General features: G+C 39.3%; 1 pseudogene; it reads right to left on the minus strand.

The window, feature by feature from the left end:
• Positions 15,788 to 20,160, minus strand: part of LOC102190824 — a 42,529-nt pseudogene continuing 38,156 nt past the window's right edge.

A 20,160-nucleotide genomic window follows, 5' to 3' on the forward strand; every position in this document is an offset into this window, starting at 1 on the left:
TTCTCCCCCTCCCCCCTCATTTCTCCCATTCTCTCCCCCTTTCCTTCTTCCCTTCCCTCCCTCCTTGTCTTTCTCTCACTAAACTGTGGTAGGAATACTTACCCATGAAATCTGCCCTCTTAACACATCTAAAAGGCAGAAGGCCTGCTTTTCTCTTTATTTCTACCCATTCCTTCTGGGAACTGCTGTCTTCAGAATTTCATCACCACCTCCATGCTGTGACTTTCAACAGTTTAGATCTGAGAGCTTAAACCACCAGAGTTCCAACAGTCTATAAGCCATGTGCACCAACTCCAACTTTCCATCTTTCACAATGAACTCTTTTTGCTCTCCGAGCTAGCCTAACCTCACAAATTTTCAGTTTTCATCAAGCACTTTATTGACAACCCGAAACTCACTGTTCTTTTATCCCTCCTTCTCTTTCACCTTCTAAATCCGATCACTCCTCAAGTCCATTTTTCCAAACTTTCAACACAAACTTTGGAGTAAAAAACAACCTAGATTTTATTGCAGACTCTGCATTTACTAGCTATGAGATCTTTGGACAGATTACTTATTGTTTATAGACCGAATGTTTGTATCTCCTTCCACTCCCACAAATTCATATGTTGAAGCCCTAACTCCTAAAGTGATAGTATTTGGATATGGGGCCTCAGGGAGGTAATTAAGGCTAGCTAAGTTCATGAGTGCAGGGTCCTCATGATAGGATTAGTGCCCTTATAAGAGGAAGAACACCACAGAGCTGGCTTGCTTTCCTCCCCCTTGAGTAGACAGTGGCATGATGGCTACCTATAAGCTGTGAGAAGAGGCCTCAGAATGAAACATATCTTGCCAGCACCTTGATGATGGACTTCCCAGCTTCCAGAACCATAAGAAGAAATTCTCTATTGCTTAGCCATCCAGTCTATAGTGTGCTGTTATGGTTGCCCAAGGCAACTAAAACACGTGCCTTTGTAAACTGTGACCAGTAATGCCTAGCCTGCTGGAAAATATTAGTTTTCTTTTCTCCATCCCCATTACAACCAACTCAACTGAGGCCTCTATCTGCTCAAACTAGCCCCTAGTCTTTCCTTACACTACTCTATCCTGCATACCACAACCAGATTAATAGTCAGAATCAAATCAACATGTCATTCCAGTTCCTCAGAGATGTGAATGGTTTTCCACTTAATTACTGGATAAAGTTTCAACTCCTAGACCTGGCATTAAAGCATTTTGGACTACCTATAATACTATCTGTTCAATTTTCTCTCCAAAAAACACTTCGCTGCTACAGGATGGTTTTTACTTCTCCCTTTCAAACCCAGCTTTCTCGGACTGGAAGGTAGTTAACCTCCATTCTGTCTACCCAGATTCACTCCAAGATACCCCTCCTCCAGTAAATCTTATCTACTAATAGCTGCTCCAGAGACTCTGACTTCCAGTCTTCCATTCCTCATTTTGATATCTTCTCTGGCTCAACTGCTTTATGTAAGGATGTTATCACATCACATAAGAAAACAGGCTTCTGGGGAGCAAGAAGCTTGTTTTGTTGCTTTCCGTAACTTACAGGTCATGTCATTTTTTCTTCTCTTACGTGACTTTTCTATATTCCTCAACACCCAGTACAATCACACACACACACACACACACACACACACACACACACACAGTCAATTCTCAAGAAACACTACTGAATTAATGCAGTATGTCATCTCTTGATACAGAAACAGCTCACATTCTTTTTTAGTTTAAAAATGTTTCAAATATATAGCAAATTCTAGAGAATAAAAGTAAGCACCCTGAGTTTTAGACTGTCATGTTCACTTCTAAAATTTTAAGAAAATAATACTTCGCAGATGCTGCTGAAGTCTTTTGTACCTCCAACTGATGTCTTTCCAACCTCTTTCCCTACATGTATTTATTTAGATATGTCTTTGCCATTAATGCTTTAATACTTTGATTACTCATATATATGGCCACAGATGCTACTTTTTGTGCTTTTTAATTTTCTTTGAGTATTATACCATGTTTGTCCAACTACCAACTGTTCTTTTCAGCTCATTATTAGATTTTGAGATTTACGCTGCTAAACTGAGATCCAGTTTAGTCATTTTTCCACTCGACAATACTCCATTGTATGACTGTACCATAGTGTGTTTATATACCCCCTTATTGGAGAACATCTGAGTTGTTTTCAACTGTTTGCTGTCACAGACAACACTGCAGTGAACATTCCCAAGAATGTGAGGCAGCCTATTTTCAAAGCAACCAAACCCACGCATAGAGTCTGCAACTCCTCAACGATGGATCACATGTGTTCTCTAATTTTTAAACTTTCAAATAGTCTAATTAGACCCTTAGGCTGGTTCATAATATTCCACAGCTGACAGCACAAAAACCAGGACCCAGCCTCCCAGACTCAGTACAGCTGCTTATTCCATTTTCTTGGTGTTCACTCAACCTCTAAGTGTCAGCAATTACTACATCCCTCATTATTGATACATTACAGCTAATACCATGAATTAAGGCAAATTGGAAGTGGTTGAAAGGTTGTTGTTGAATCACGCAAAGACACCAGGATTCTTGGCCCCCCGGAGGAGAAAAATTCAATCCGGGGCCAGAAATGAGGTTTGATCACTCAGAGCTTTTATGTAATAAAGTTTTATTAAAGTATAAAGGAGATAGAGAAAGCTTCTGACATAGGCATCAGAAGGGGGCAGAAAGAGTACCCCCCTGCTAGTCTTCAGCTGGATGTTATACAGTCACTAGCAGTCTGTTAATAAAAGAGAGGAATGTCTTAAAACTCAGAATGGCACCAGGCCCCTCACCCATAAGATGCATTTTGGGATAATTTTGGCACCAAATAGTTCATCCTGGGCCATAAAATGATTAACTTGAATCTTGAAAAAGGGCAAATCACCATACAAATAGTTTCATTTACATAGATTAGGGGAATAATATCTGAATATAACATACTAGTTTGTCAAGTAGGTTCTGAGCCAAGAGGTGGAAAAAACTTGAAGACAGAGTTTGGGGTAAATGTACAGTACATTAGCATAGCTTAAGATAAACATTTCCATAAGAGAAATGCATTTGTTATCTCTAGGTTTGAGAATAGTTAACTTCAGGTGAAACCAGGTGTCACTATGGCAACACAGTATTTTAAGAAAAACCTCCTTTTAAATTTGTATAGAGAAGGAAAAAATATTGCTAGTTTGTTTCCTCCTGCCACTTAAGAGAAAGAAAAAAGTCTGACACTTCCAGGCTACTTCATCCTTTGGAGACCCCTGGCCTTCCTGCCTGTTACCCTCTCATGGTCAAACAACCATGACTGGTCAAAAAAAATGCATGATTTAAGGCAAATTGGAAGTGGTCAAACAGCAGATGGCAAGAATGAACGTCAACATTTTAAAAATCAGTGAACTAAAATGGACTGAAACGCGTGAATTTAACTCAGATGACCATTATATCCACTACTGTGAGCAAGAATCCCTAAGAAGAAATGAAGTAGCTCTTGTAGTCAACAAGAGTCCGAAATGCACTGCTTGGATGCAATCTCAAAATGACAGAATGATCTCTGTTTGTTTCCAAGGCAAATCATTCAATATCAAAGTAATCCAAGTCTATGCCCCAACCAGTAATGCTGGAGAAGGTGAAATTGAATGGTTCTAGCAAGACCTACAAGACCTTCTAGAACTATCACCCAAAAAAGATGTCCCTTTCATTATAGGGGACTGACATGCAAAAATAGGAAGTCAAGAAACACCTGGAGTAACAGGAAAATTTGGCCTTGGAGTACAGAATGAAGCAGGGCAAAGCCTAACAAGAGTTTTGCCAAGAGAACGCACTATTCACAGCAAACACCCTCTTGCAACAACACAAGAGAAGACTCTACACATGGACATCACCAGATGGTCAATACTGGAATCAGACTGACTACATTCTTTGCAGTCAAAGATGGAGAAGCTCTATACAGTCAGCAAAAACAAGACCAGGAGTTGACTGTGTCTCAGATCATGAACTCCTTCTTGCCAAATTCAGACTGAAATTGAAGAAAGTAGGGAAAAACCACTAAACAATTCACGTGTGACCTAAATCAAATCCCTTACACTTATACAGTGGAAGTGACAAATAGATTCAAGGGATTAGATCTGATAGACAGAGTGCCTGATGAACTATGGATGGAGGTTCCTGACATTGTACAGGAGGCAGTGATCAAGGCCATCCCCAAGAAAAAGAAATGCAAAAAGGCAAAATGGTTGTCTGAAGAGGGCTTACAGATAGCTGAGCAAAGGAGAGAAGTGAAAGGCAAAGGAGAAAAGGAAAGATGTAGCCATTTGAATGAAGAGTTCCAAAGAATAGCAAGGAGAGATCAGAAAGCCTTCCTCGGTGATCAGTGCAAAGAAATAGAGGAAAACAACAGAATGGGAAAGAGTAGAGAGCTCTTCAAGAAAATTAGAGATACCAAGGGAACATTTCATGCAAAGATGGGCACAGTAAAGGACAGAACAGTATGGACCTAACAGAGCAGAAGAGATTAAGAAGAGGTGGCAAGAGTACACAGAAGAGCTATACAAAAAAGATCTTCATGAGCAGATAGCCATGATGGTGTGATCAATCACCCAGAGTCAGACATCCTGGAATCAAAGTCAAGTGGGCCTTAGGAAGCATCACTATGAACAAAGTTAGTGGAGGTGATGGAATTCCAGTTGAGCTCAGTTCAGTCGCTCAGTCGTGTCTGACTCTTTGCGACCCCATGAATCGCAGCACACCAGGCCTCCCTGTCCATCACCAACTCCTGGAGTTCATTCAAACTCACGTCTATCGAGTCAGTGATGCCATCCAGCCATCTCATCCTCGGTTGTCCCCTTCTCCTCCTGCCCCCAATCCCTCCCAGCATCAGAGTCTTTGCCAATGAGTCAACTCTTCTCATGAGGTGGCCAAAGTACTGGAGTTTCAGCTTTAGCATCATTCCTTCCAAAGAAATCCCAGGACTGATCTCCTTGCCGTCCAAGGGACTCTGAAGAGTCTTCTCTAACACCACAGTTCAAAAGCATCAATTCTTCAGCACTCAGCTTTCTTCACAGTCCAACTCTCACATCCATACATGACCACTGGAAAAACCAAAGCCTTGACTAGACAAACCTTAATCAGCAAAGTAATGTCTCTGCTTTTGAATATGCTATCTAGGTTGGTTATAACTTTTCTTCCAAGGAGTAAACGTCTTTTAATTTCATGGCTGCAGTCACCATCTGTAGTGATTTTGGAGCCCAAAAAAATAAAGTCTGACACTGTTTCCACTGTTTCCCCATCTATTTCCCATAAAGTGATGGGACCAGATGCCATGATCTTCGTTTTCTGAATGTTGAGCTTTAAGCCAACTTCTTCACTCTCCTCTTTCACTTTCATCAAGAGGCTTTTTAGTTCCTCTTCACTTTCTGCCATAAGGGTGGTGTCATCTGCCATCTGCATATCTGAGGTTATTGATATTTCTCCCGGCAATCTTGATTGCAGCTTGTGCTTCTTCCAGCCCAGCGTTTCTCATGATGTACTCTGCATAGAAGTTAAATAAGCAGGGTGAAAATATACAGCCTTGACGTACTCCTTTTCCTATTTGGAACCAATCTGTTGTTCCATGCCCAGTTCTAACTGCTGTGTATAGGTTTCTCAAGAGGCAGGTCAGGTATTTCAATCCTAAAAGATGATGCTGTAAAAGTGCTGCACTCAATATGCCAGCAAATTTGGAAAACTCAGCAGTGCTCACAGGACTGGAAAGGTCAGTTTTCATTCCAATCCCAAAGAAAGGCAATGCCAAAGAATGCTCAAACTATCACACAATTGCACTCATCTCACACACTAGCAAAGTAATGCTTAAAATTCTCCGATCCAGGCTTCAACAGTACGTGAACTATGAACTTCCAGATGTTCAACCTGGTTTTAAAAAAGGGAAAGGAACCAGAGATCAAATTGCTAACATCTGCTGGATCACAGAAGAAGCAAGAGAGTCCCAGAAAAACATCTACTTCTGCTTAATTGACTACACCAAAGTCTTTGACTCTGTGGATCACAACAAACTGTGGAAAATTCTTAAAGAGATGGGAATACCGGACAACCTGACCTCCTTCCTGAGAAATCTGTATGCAGGTCAAGAAGCAGCAGTTAGAACTAAACATGGAACAACAGATTGGTTCCAAATTGGGAAAGGAGAACATCAAGGCTGTATACTGTCACCGTGCTTATTTAACTTATATGCAGAGTACATCATGTGAAATGCCAGGCTGGATGAAGCACAAGCTGAAATCAAGATTGCCAGGAGAAATATCAATAACCTCAGATATGCAGATGACACCATCCTTAATATGACAGAAAGCAAAGAAGAAATTAAGAGTCTCTTGATGAAAGTGAAAGAGGAGAGTGAAAAAGTTGGCTTAAAGCTCAACATTCAGAAAACTAAGATCATGGCATCTAGTCCCATCACTTCATGGCAAACAGATGGAGAAACAATGGAAACAGTGAAATACTTTATTTTGGGGGCTCCAAAATCACTGCAGTTGGTGAGAGCAGTCATGAAATTAAAAGATGCTTCCTCCTTGGAAGAAAAGCTATGACCAACCTAGACAGCATATTAAAAAGCAGAGACATTATTTGCCAAAAAAGGTCCATCTAGTCAAAGCTATTAAATTTCCAGTAGTCATGTATGAATGTGAGAGTTGGACTACAAGGAAAGCTGAGCACTGAAGAACTGATGTTTTTGAACTGTGTTGTTGGAGAAGACTCGTGAGAGTCCCTTGGACTGCAAGGAGATCAAACCAGTCAATCAAGCCTAAAGGAAATCAGTCCTGAATATCCACTGGAAGGACTGATGCTGAAGCTGAATCTCCAATACTTTGGCCACCTAATGCAAAGAACTGACTCATTGGAAAAGACCCTGATGTTGGGAAAGATTGAAGGCGGGAGAAGGGGACAACAGAAGATGAGATGGTTGGATGATGGTATCACCAACATGATATACATGAGTTTGAGTAAGCTCTGGGAGTTGGTGATGGACAGGAAAGCCTGGCATGCTGCAGCCCATGGGGTAGCAAAGAGTCAGACATGACTGAGCACCTGAAATGAACCGAACAGCTAATACCCACCAACAAGGTAAAAATGAGCACACTATGCATCAGTTAACATTTCCCAGCCCAAATCTTTTTAGTTTCTGATCGGCCATCATTGAGTAAATATTTACTGAAGTCAGTAGTATCAAGCACTGTTTCAGGCACTGACAATCAAATGATGAGGCAGAACCTGTTCCCATGGAGCTTGAATTCTGATAGGAAAAGACAGGCAATAAACAAATAAGTGGACATAAACTATATCAGATAGGGACAAATGCTATGATAAAAATTTAAATTGTGACATGATAAAATATAATTAGAAGTGGAATCTCCATCTCATCACAGAAAACAAATCATAATTATGTGATGTGATCAAAGTGTTAGCTAATGTTAATGGGGAATATCACATAAGTATATTGAATGAACACATTGAATACCTTAAGTTTACATAATGTTATATGCCAGTTATATCTCATAAAGCTGGAAAAATAAAAAATTTAATTTCCAAAAATAAATTTTAAAAAATTTGTAAACTGGCTCTTCTAGTATAGATGGCCAATAGGCATATGAAAAGATGTTCAACATCACTAATTATTAGAGAAATGCAAATCAAAACCACAGTGAGGTAATACCTCACACCGATCAGAGCTGCTATCATCAAAATGTCTACAAACAATAAACGCTCAAGAGGGTGTGGGGAAAAGGGAACCCTCCTACACTGTTGGTGGGAATGTAAACCAGTACAACCACTATAGAGAACAGTATGGAGGTTCCTTAAAAAACTAAAACTAGAGTTACCATATAATTCAGCAATATCACCGCAGGTCTTATGTCCAGAAAAGATGAAAACTGGAAAAAATACATGCACCCCAATGTTCACAGCAACACTATTTACAATAGTCAAAGCATGGAAGCTGAGTCAGATGCTACTGAGCGACTTCACTTTCACTTTTCACTTTCATGCATTGGAGAAGGAAATGGCAACCCACTCCAGTGTTCTTGCCTGGAGAATCCCAGGGACGGGGGAGCCTGATGGGCTGCCATCTGTGGGGTCGCACAGAGTTGGACACAACTGAAGCGACTTAGCAGCAGCAGCAGCAGGAAGCAACCTAAATGTCCATCAACAGATGAACAGATAAAGATGTGGTATATATATATAATGGAATATTACTCAGCCATAAAGAAGAGTGAAATAATGCCATCTGCAACAATATGGATGAATTTAGAGATTATCACACTAAATTAAGCCAGACAGAGAAAGAAAAATATCATATGATATCATGTATATGTGGAATCTTAAAAATAATACAAATGAACTGCTTTACAAAACAGAAACAGACTCACAGACATAGAGAACAAATTTATGGTTACATGGGGAGGGTAAATTAAAGTATGGGATTAACAGATACATCCGACTATATATAAAACAGATAAACAACAAGGATTTATTGTGTAGCACAGGGAACTATGCTATCATAGATTGGCATCACCAACTCAATGGACATGAGTTTGAGCAAACTCCAGAAGACAGTGAAGGGTAGGGAAGCCTGGCATGCTGCAGTCCTTGGTACTGCAAAGTCAGACATGATTTAGTGACTGAACAATAACAACAGGAAGCTATATATTAAAAATCTTACAATAGACTAAAATGGAAATTAATCTGAACAAGAATTAGATATATGTATGAATGCATACATATACATAGATACATATATATATATATATATCTGAATCACTTCATTATATACCTGAAACACTGTAAATCAACTATACTTCAATTTTTTTTAATGAAAAAAAAAATACTGCTATTCTAGACCAGTGGTGTATAACAGAAATTTCTGCAATAATGGAACAGTTCTACAGCTACATTGTCCAATATGGTAGCTATCAGCCACACTTGAAATGTGGCTGGTCCCTCTGAAGAAGTAAATTTTATTTTAAATTATTTACTGAATTTTAATTATTCAATAATATACATTTAAATGCAAATAGCTACATGTGGCTAGTGTCTACTGAAATGGACATGGCTGCTTGCCCAGGGTCATAATACTAGTAAGTGGCAGGGATGAAATCTGAACCCAAGGAATCTGGCATCAGAGTTTACATTTCTAATCCCCACATCATATTGCCCCATCAGGACATTAGCTGAAAGCAGTGATCCCAAGAGGTTTTGCTTTTTTGTTAGTTTGACAACCTGGCCTGTTTTTATGCTGATGAATGTTAGTTAGTGGAAAGTGAAAACCTGATGATGCAGACGAGAGAGAATGTATAAGGAGACATCTTGAAGAGACGAGAGGGATGAGATCCAGAACACAAGGAAGTAGTTGGCCTTTGATACAAACAGTGGGTTTCATGCTTAGTATTAATAACAACCAGATGGGGAGTGGGGAGGAACAGAAAATGGGACTTATGTGGTAGGTGGATTCGGAAATTTGCTTGTTGCTCTGATTTCTCAATGAAGTGAGGCACATTATCTTCTGAGAAAAAAAGAAAAAGGGACCAGAGACATAGGTTTGACAAGAGAGGGAGAGGTATGATAGAGGTAATTTTGGAGAACGGTTAAGTGTAGCGGGATGTTAGATATTATTGAGGGCTTATTGGAAATTTGTGGTCATGAATTTTAAATGAAACCGCTCATCATAGTTATTTGTTTTTCTCCAGCAATTATAGCTGATTGGGTACAGGCACAGAGAAAGCAATTATGTGGCCTAAGTATAAAGAAGGGAGAGTGGGACGAGGGAATTAAGGGTGTTTGCAAGGGAGTGATTAAACATGAGATCCAAGTTGGGTGAGGAAGGAAATGAAGGCATGAGAGTGAATGACAGTGAAAACAGTGAAGTCCATAATTGCAATCAAAACATGAATGAGGAGCTGCTTGCTTTTTTTTATTTTTATGGGACCTGACAGGCTGCTTCTGAAATCTGTATGAAAGCACAAGGGGTCAAGGAGACCTAGGATGGTCCTGAAAACCATGCTGGGGGACTTTCCGTATCAGATATTAGGATTTACTTTAAAGATATATAACCGAAGCAGTGGTATCAACCACAGAGGTCAGTGAAGTATTGGTCACAACTAACAGGACAGAGAGCTCATGAATATATAGAAACCTGATTTAAGGCAGACCGGACATTGTACGTAGTGTTGAATGAGAAAGTAGGTTATCCATATTTAAAAAAATGATCCTTAACTCATCTCATACTTATGGATTAATGACTTTAATATGAAAATCGAAACTATAAAACTTTTCCAAGAAAATAAAACATATATTTATAATCTTGGAGTAAAGAAGAATTTCTTTTAAAAAACAAAAAGCACAACCACAAAAGAAGTAACTGACAAATGTGAATATATTAAAATTAATAACTTCTGTTCAAACAAGAATTAAAGATTTTAAAATTTAAAGAAAAAACATAATAAAGCAAAAAGATAAGCCACAAACTAGGAAAAGGCATTTTCAACACAGATCACCTCAAACAGATTCTAATCTAGAATATATAAAGAATTTCTACAAGTCCATTGGAATCAATCCAATTTAGGAAAATTAGCAAAAGACACAAATAGGCATTTCACAGAACAGGAAATTATCTAGAAACATAAAAATGATGCTCAAATTCATTAATCGTTAGGGTAATCAGAGAAATGAAAATTAAAAACACAATGAAATATCACTTTATATCTTTAGATTGTCTTTGGGCTCCCCAAACTTCTATGAGGCTGCAGGCTGAGAAAACTACTTCCCTGCAAACTTGAACAGTGTTTATAGAAAAGTAAGGATGACTCAGAGTTCACAGACAAGAACCATGGAGAATCATTCCCAAGGGAGCAGGATGGGCCCATTTAAAGGAACAGGTGGGGACTTCCCTGGTGGACCAGTGGCTAAGACTCCAGGCTCCTAATGCGGGGGACTGGGCTTTGATCCTGGTGTGGGAATCAGATTCTGCATGCATCAACTGAAAGATATCCTGTGCTGCAATGATGATGGAAGAACCCATGTGCCATAACTAAGACCCAGGACAGGCCAAATAAATAAATTTTAAAAAAGATTAAAAAATAAAAGAAGAGATGACATATGCTTTAGCTAGATTTCAGAATTAGGCCAGTGCCAACTATGTCCTTTTTCCAGGACTGTTAATTTATGGTAGAGTTATCCTACCCTGTATCACCATAGTATCTTGGGAGTGCAGAGGGAAGATACACTTGTCTCTTTAGCTCAAAGCCTTTGCATTAATAGAAACTATACTCAAGGTGTGGCACCCAAAGAATTGTACCTGTACTTGATTAGATGAGCAGCTTCTGCCTTCGAACATGCACTCTCAGTCCCTAGAGCCCTGAGCCACCATGTAAAAAATCCAGGCTACTCTTCTGAAAGAGAGGTGTGTGGAGGAGCACTGAGGTTACCAGACATGTGACTATATAGCCCAGCCAGGCCTGCTGGAGACCTCAGTCCCAGTCACTATCTGACTACAACTACATGCGAGATTCCCCGAGAAAGCCACCCAGCTGAGCACAGTCAGCTCTCAGAACCATGGAGAAAATAACAAATAACAATAAATCCTAACACTTTAGGATATTTGTTACACAGCAATAAACCAGACAACGTGGTTTTGAGCCCCCTTACCATCTTAACTCTCATCTGTGCCTACAATGTGGAAGACCAGGGTTCAATCCCTGGGTTGGGAAGATCCCCTGGAAAAGGAAATGGCAACCCACTCCGGTATTCTTGCCTGGAAAATTCCATGGACTGAGGAGCCTTGTAGGCTACAGTTCATGGGGCTGCAAAGAGTCAGACACGACTGAGCAACTTCACTTCATACATGTTCTAAATTTTTTTCATCTAAGTCAGTACTGTTATGGAAATGTTTTTCTTTTTCTTAATAATCTTGCCTGCTTTCCAATAGGTTGTGTCCTATTACTCTAGAGGGTTCCTAGTTTTGACAAATGCCATGGTGGATTTGGGTGTAAAAACATGGAGGTAAGAGATAGAAGTAGAAAAGAGGTTCAAGTTAAGTGGCTCTGATTTATAACGGAATTAAAAATGCCTAGGGAAAACTGAGGAAGAGGGGGAAAACAAGAGACAGGAAAGATGGCAAAGTATCAGAAAAAATGCAGAGAAAGAACTCTCGGTGGTGACACAATAGTAAAGAGAGAATAAAGCTCAGAAAAGTCTGATGGAAGGAATAAGTTGTTAACTTTGGAGTATAGTGTGTAAAACCTCTCCCCTGACTCATGAATCTTCAGTGAAAACCACACTGCTCACTTTCTGACGTGAGCAGATTCCTTATCATCACCATGCAAGCATGATGGGACAGAAGAATGATGGAGCAGTCGATACCTGGGTTACATTTTAGAAAAATGTTGACTACCGCAAGTATTTAATCCTGTAACCTGGCATTAAAGAAGTCCCCTAAATGAAAATTAATCCATTAATAAGCATTTTGGGATACAGTTGTTCAGTAATTTTGAGCCATTAAGCTTACTCTTATATAGTCTATTTCTCTCCATTTTATTTGAAAGAGTATCACAGGATCCAGTTAAACATCTTGATGAAACCCACATGCTCTCCATATAAAGGCCACTCCTCTTAACTGTCAGTTTATCAACCATGTCAAAAAAGTAATTAGATCCATTTGACATCATGTGTTCTTAGAATCATGCATCTTCCCTCTGTGTTCAAAAAAATCCGTCCTCTTAATTCATCATTCTATCGTCTTGATTGGAACTGACATTAAGCTCACCAGTAACTGCCTCTTAGATGGTGTTCACTGCTGCCTGAAACCTAGTGTACTGGTTAATCCAGCCACGTTTGGAAGAGAATTTTCCCTGAATCAGGATACTATTGGACTTTGATGACGCTGGGATAGCCCCGTATATTTGTCCAATGGAAACATGTACAGACATGTGGCATGAGCCTGAAACTTAGACATGTTGCCCTCCCCCAACATATTGGCTACCTCGAAGGATCCCACATCTTGGTTCTATATGCATAAAGCAGTATCCTAAAAATAATGCCCCTGGGAAACAGCTAACCCTGAAGTCTCTAATTAGAGGGTTTGATAACTCCAGTGTCAAAGGCTAGCTACCTGCTAGTAGCTTAGCCTTGAAAAGTTTTAAGAAAATCACAGTGACCTACCAGCAATATTTGTTGGAGAACCAAGAAGTGAAAAGCTAAAATGACAAGGACCAAGAATTTGTTAGTAGGGTAGCAGAGTATAAACTCAAATGTGCATCTGAGAAAGAAGGGTTGCTGACTGAAGTTGCTGACCTAAGGAAAAGGAATTCGACTCTGAAATAAAGCTGGAAAGGCAGAATGGGGGCAAGTAAGTGTCTGGACCTGCTGTCTGGACATGATGACAGATTTAGAAATTCAAATGAAAAGTGAATAAAGGAGCAAAAGAAAAGCTGGTATTAAGCCTAGGAATGTCGCTGCATGTCTGGAACTTCCTTCCCGTCAATACACAGACCCTGGTGATCCCTTCCCTTACATCTCTTATTACTTTCTAAAGATAAACTATTTCAAACAGTGTGGCTCTGTGAGTGGTAAGACGAATAAACAAGCTTCCCTGCTTTAAAAGAGGTATGGATACAGGCTGTGGGAAATAAATCACCAGTTTAATAAATGAACATATTGCAAAATATATATAAAAAGACATCATGCTCTAAATGGGGTGCTCGGTAACCCTAGATGATGAAATATGTTTTAGGTGCTGATCAGCTACGAAAGGATGGCTCATTTATGCCTATCCCCAGCTGCCCCCACTTCCCACCTACATCTTCTACAGAGGAGGATGCTTAAGTCAGAGAATTTCCAACTCTCCCTTGCAGCAAGAGAGAGAGAGTATGTGCGTGTGTGTGTGAATGGGCACGAGCACGCACACCCACTGTACAGTAAAACCCGGAACATTCCTTGGTATTTAAGTTGTTGGACAAAGTACAATAGGTGAAATAGATTCTTATTGTTCACTCTAGCGCACTCATCAAACACTCATTAAATTCTTTTTAAAACATTAGTACAATCCACATACTATGATAGATAGCCAAGCTAGAATGATGAGCAAGATAAAGTCCCAGGCCCAAGGAACTCTTAGTTTATTCTGAAAAACTGAGTTGTGAGTGTGAGAATAAAGGCAGTAAGAGGGGTGAATTGCAGAGTTCTGTGCTGGGAAGAAGAAAAGTTTCACAAAAACAGAGTCAGGTAAGCTGTCTCTTAAGAAAGGAATTAAAGTTTACCAGATGGACACGAGAGGGTATGGCTTTGGGAAACACCACAGTCAAGCTCAAATTTGCTCAAGAAGCAATATAATTTTCAGTTTTTCCTATTTACTGATTCTTACAGACCAGAACAATATATCCCAGCAACTGATCACTCATTTCCCACATTACTGCTGCAGTTGTTATTGCTGTTCAGTTGCCAAGTTACGTCTGACTCTTTGTGACCCTCTGGACTGAAGCATGCCAGGCTTCCCTGTCCTTCACCTTCTCCCAGAGTTTGTGCAAACTCATGTCTATTGAGTCTGTGATTGCATCTAACCATCTCATCCTCTGTCACCCCCTTCACCTCCTGCCCTCAATCTTTCCCAGCATCCGTGTCCTCTTTGTTACAGTTACTCTGATCTAAAGAAACATGTATTCATCTCTTTCCCCCAGAGATATTGCTGTGGTTTGATCTTCACGTATTAAGACAACCCTTGGGATAATTGTCACTCCCTCCTTCACTCAGGATAGTACAAATTACTGACCAAAAAATCATTGGCTAATGAAGAATAAATGTAGAAACATTCTATCATTCCTTTTCTCTTCCACTGGCTCTGAAAAATTCTATATCTAGCCTGGAGCTATGTTTAGACAACCATAATACAACCCACACAGAAAAGTTAAAATTCCAATTGATCAAAAGGACATTTCCCTATAATGGAAAGAAAATGCAAACAGGCTAAGTACTCAACAATTTGGTTGAGTAAATTATGGTGCATCAATATGACAGAAAATTATTCAATTTCCAAAAATGATAATTAAAATGATTATACATGGTATGTGGGAAAAGAAAATGCAAAACAGTTTACACACACAATTGCATTAAAATGCATCTGCTTGTGGAATGTTACTTGGGAGTAACGTGAAAAAATTTTAGTCAGTAATTGCAGTGGGGACTGCAATTCTGGCATATTTTTGTTTTCAAATTTTTCTCTAATGATATCAATGGGTCATCTTCTAATTGTTTAAAGTTTGGTGTTTCACAGTGCCTGGGTGTGGTTGCTGAATTAAGTCTACCATCTTCTTTGTTCTTCACACTTTGTTACAATTAACACAACCCAAGACCACAAGAGCTGTTTCATGCTACTCTTCTTGAATGTGTGCCTGCTAAGTCGCTTTAGTCATGTCCTGCTCTTTGCGACCCCACGGACCCCATGGACTCCCATTGCCTGCCATGGATGGATTCTCCGGAATACTGCAGTGGGTTGCCATGCCCTCCTCCAGGGGGTCTTCTGCAGGTGGGTTCTTTACCACAAGCAGCACCTGGGAAGCCCCAGTGAACTTGGTGACGGCAACAAAATATCTCATCTTACACTCTGTGACCAAAAAAATTTAAATACAGAACATTTCCTTTAACTTCACTAAATTTTTCTTCACTAGCATAGCGCCATCTCTACTACTTCTTTTAGTTAATAAAGTTTCATTTTTCAAAAGTTACAGCTGGAGGGACCTGTTCATGCATCTTTGCCAGTGGCTGGGGCATCTCCACCCTTGGTGTTGTAAGATACTTGATCTCTGTGCTTTGAAGCCAGCTTACTAAGTCCTTTACTAACGAGCTCCTGAAAGGCTGCCCTGGACAAAGAACTGTGAATCCTTAGTCTCTCAGAGATGACAGTGAGGCTATGAGCTTCTGGTTGGAAACTTCCTTACAGAGTTTGTCAAACAAGTCTAGGTTATTGAGCTGGTCTCAAACTCTGTCTTTAGATTACTTCTTTTTGGCCTTGCCCCCAGATTTGTTCACTGGATCTTTGTTTTTCTTGGCTAACTTTCTGGCATCTTTCTTTTTTTTCTTCTTCTTTCTTCTTATTGTCCTTGGGCAGCATCAGTGAAGTTCGGAGAGCAACTGCTACCGCTTAGTCTCACTAAGCTGTTGGACAAAAAGCCTATCACTTCTGTGGGCATATTTTTGGCTACTAGAAAAATCATAATGTAATAATTAAGCATTATTACATAATTAGTAATAACTTAGTCTAGTGGTTCAGACTCCATACTCCCAATCCAGGGGGCCAGGGTTCAATTCCTAGTCAGGGAACCAGATCCCACAAGCAACAACTAAAGGTCCCGCATGCCACAAGGAAGATCAAAGATCCTGGGTGCCACATGTAAGACCCAGCACAACCAAATAAATTTAAAAAAAAAAAAAAAAAAAAGGTAGGGCCTGTCTTCTTCCTTCTGGTTATATTATCTTGGATGAGTTCCTTATCCTCTCTGTACTTCACTTGCTTGTCAGTACAGTAAGGTGACAATAATTGTGGTAATATTTCTAACTGAATGTTGAATTCCAATTGTGATGAAAATTCATGGGGTTGTCATAAAGATGCAATGTGATGATCCATGCCAAGTCTGGCCTATGCATTCAATCACCAGTAACTATTTATTGTTCTTATGCGTGACTCATGGTGGGGTACAACTATCCCTGACACCATTTATGCAGTTCTGGGCCACTCTCTAAACTTCTCCTGGTATAGGTCCTTCTTTTCATCTTTTATTCATATCTGTTTAAAATCTGAGTTTACTAGAGAGCTCTCTGGAAATGATACCTTCTTCTTTTCCTTGTTATTTTCACTGGATCATTAGTGATGACAACATAAGAATTATATTATGTAAAGAATCCTGTCCTACTTGAACCATATTTTCCTCAAAGAGCTTCATGTTGCAGAATCATGCCCATCTTTTTAATGAACTTTTCCAAACGTGTATTCCTACAGGTTGAGGTTCATATGGAATGATTCTGGCCTTCATCCTCTCTGGCTATCCTTAATTGAGGTGAGGATATCCTTAACATATATAAGGATATCCTACATATCCTTAACATGTAGCTTTTTATTTTTCTAAACTAAAAAAAAAAAAAGACACAAATGGTATACAAATGAATAAAAAAATAGAAAGCAAGTCACTCCCTCTTCTCCCAGAGGCAAACATTGTTATGCGTTTTGTGTATTCTCTGGAAATACTCTATGCATTTTGATGCACATTATATTTGCATATATATATACATGTGTATATAACCCCAACTGGATCAGACCATACACCTTGCCCTATAAGTCGCTTTTTACTCAGAAGTATACCTTGGAGGTTGTTTCTTATTAGTACAAAAAACATTTCATTTTTTCTACAGCTGTGTAATTTCCAATATATGGATAGATCCTAATTTTTCCACCAGTCCCGTATCAATGTTCATTTGGGATTTCTATTCTTATGTTATTACAAACATTCTGGAATAAATGTCTTTAATGTATTATATATATACAGTTTGAAAGTGAAAGTGGCTCAGTCGTGTCCAACTCTTTGCGACCCCATGGACTGTAGTCCATGGAATTCTCAAGGCCAGAATACTGATGTGGGTAGCCTTTCCCTTCTCCAGGGTATCCCAAACCAGTGATCAAACCCAGGCCTCCTGCATTGCAGGTGGATTCTTTACCAGCTGAACCACAAGGGAAGCCCACGTATACTAAAGTGGGTAGCCTATCCCTTCTCCTACGGATTTCCCAGGATTAGAACTGGGTCTCCTGCACTGCAGGCAGGGAGACTGTGTTCAATCCCTGGGTTGGGAAGATCCCCTGGAGAAGGAAAAGGCTACCCACTCCAGTATTCTGGCCTGGAGAATTGCATGGACGGTATAGTCCATGGGGTCGCAAAGAGTCGGATATGACTGAGTGACTTTCACGTTCATAAGTTGAACACATATATACAGTTTATATAGTATATAAATAACCATACTGCATAAATAATTTTGTATTCTTCCTTTTCCATATATCTTATATTTGGAAGTTTCAGAAACTTACTTTCAGTTCTCCTGTTGTATATTAAAAAAAATGAATATCATCCTTCATAATTCAGATGTCATAAGAAATATCATTCTGATTCATTGTAATTCTAACCTTTGAGGATATAGGATATATTAGAGTTGTCTAAACAAAGCTTCCAGCAGATTACAGAATTCTGCAGAGCCAATGAGATGAGAAAAAAAATGATATAAATATTTCTTCTCCTTAGCAAACTATTTCTGTCAGTGACAAGTAAGTTCCATATTTAGAGTTGTCAAACAAAGAAACTTAAGGTCACCATCTCCATTATAGCAAATCTGTGAATAACATTTGTTAAAGTCCTGGACATATAAAAGCTGATTCAAAGAATACACACATAAAGTGAAAAGTACAGTCAAACTGTGCCCCAAACAGGTTTTACAAAGTACTTGACTTCCTCAAGTTTCTCATTACCCTGTTCATTACCAGCAAATTTTATCTTATGGTCAAAATTTGACCATCCATACAGTTTTCTTTTTGTATCCTTAACACTCTGAGAGCTAAATCAAGAATTGTTCTCTGTACTGTTTTTAGCCAAAAAAGTCTTTGAGAAAAATGCAGTTCCATCAGAATCCTTTTTTACTGACATTCTGAATTGACTGTCAGATCCTGGATGGCCACCAGTGAACAACAGGAAGACCTGGGAATCTAAAGGTGGCCCTGCCATGCAGTATCGTCAGTTCATTCTTCTTATGATGAACCAGCTTTATTTAACCATTCGGATCTGATTTATTTACTGTCTCTAGGTTGGAATGTAGTTAATAAAAATGAAGAGTGAATTTTCAGATTTGTTACTAGCTTTAGCTACTCTTTAATGCCTTAAGACGATAAAGGTTCTAGGGCAGAAAACCAAAGGCTTTTGGCTCTTTCCAGACTATAGATCTTAAGTTCTGTAGCACTTCAGAGACGATGGCTGCTGCCCACAGAACTTACCACAAATCAGAGAGGCGTTTCTCAGTGTGAAGAGTCTCGCTTCTTAAGTGTACAGTACATCACTGCACTGAATCATCCCACACACAGAATCCAGTGTGAGACACTATACAGTTCATTCATTAACTCAACAAAAAGTAAGTATCCACTCCGCCAGACTCTGTTCCAGGTCCTAAGATAAGGATATGAAGAAAACAAAAATTACTACTTTCCTGGAGCTCACATTCTAGTGAGGTAGAGTAAGTCAATAAACAGAATATGTAAAATATAAAATATATTGGACAGTAAGAAGTGCTGCAAAAAAATAAATTATACTTGAAAATTAATATAGGAAATCCAAACAAGGGTGGTAGATGGTTTCAATGTCAGTATCTTGGTTATGATGTTGTATAGTTATCTTTGGGGGAAATGAGGCAAAAGGTACATGGGATCTCTGTTTTATTTTGTACCATTGTGTGTGAGTCTACAATTATCTCAGTAAAAATTTCCATTAAAATTTTTAACTGGAAGGTCCACTATTGAAGAGTGATCAGATTAGGGTTTACTGAACAGATAACAGAGAGCTAAGACCTGAAATTGGTGAAAGAGCAAGACATGGAGTAAGATTGCTCCAGTTAGAGTGACCACAGGAACCAGACAAAGCTGGCCCGTAGGGTTCCAGAAGTTGTTGTCAACAAGAGTGGCTAGAAACAATAAACGGAAAGAGTAAACTAAGGGGAGAGGCCACCTTATAGAATCTGGCTTTTACTCTAAATGAGGGGGAAAGCAACCAGATGGCTCTGGGCAGAGGAGCAGCATATCTGGTTTTACTAGTGTTATTCTGGTCTCTGTGCTAATATTAGACAGTAGCAACCAAAGAATGAAATACAGAATCAAAACATGCATAGCATTCTTTCAAATCACTCAGATGCCAAGGTAAAACACCTCTGCCTATGCATTCCAAATTCACTGACTCAGGGAGTTTTCTCAGATTCACAAGAAATAGTTTCACAGAAGTTTTCCCAACCCATCAGGCGACAAAATAACTCAATCTGACTTCTGTGCATGAACTCCTCCCATGAAGCTTTGCTTAAATTTTTTTATTCCATCAG

Source organism: Capra hircus, chromosome 21 (genome assembly GCF_001704415.2).
Source record: "Capra hircus breed San Clemente chromosome 21, ASM170441v1, whole genome shotgun sequence".
Lineage (NCBI taxonomy): Eukaryota > Metazoa > Chordata > Mammalia > Artiodactyla > Bovidae > Capra > Capra hircus.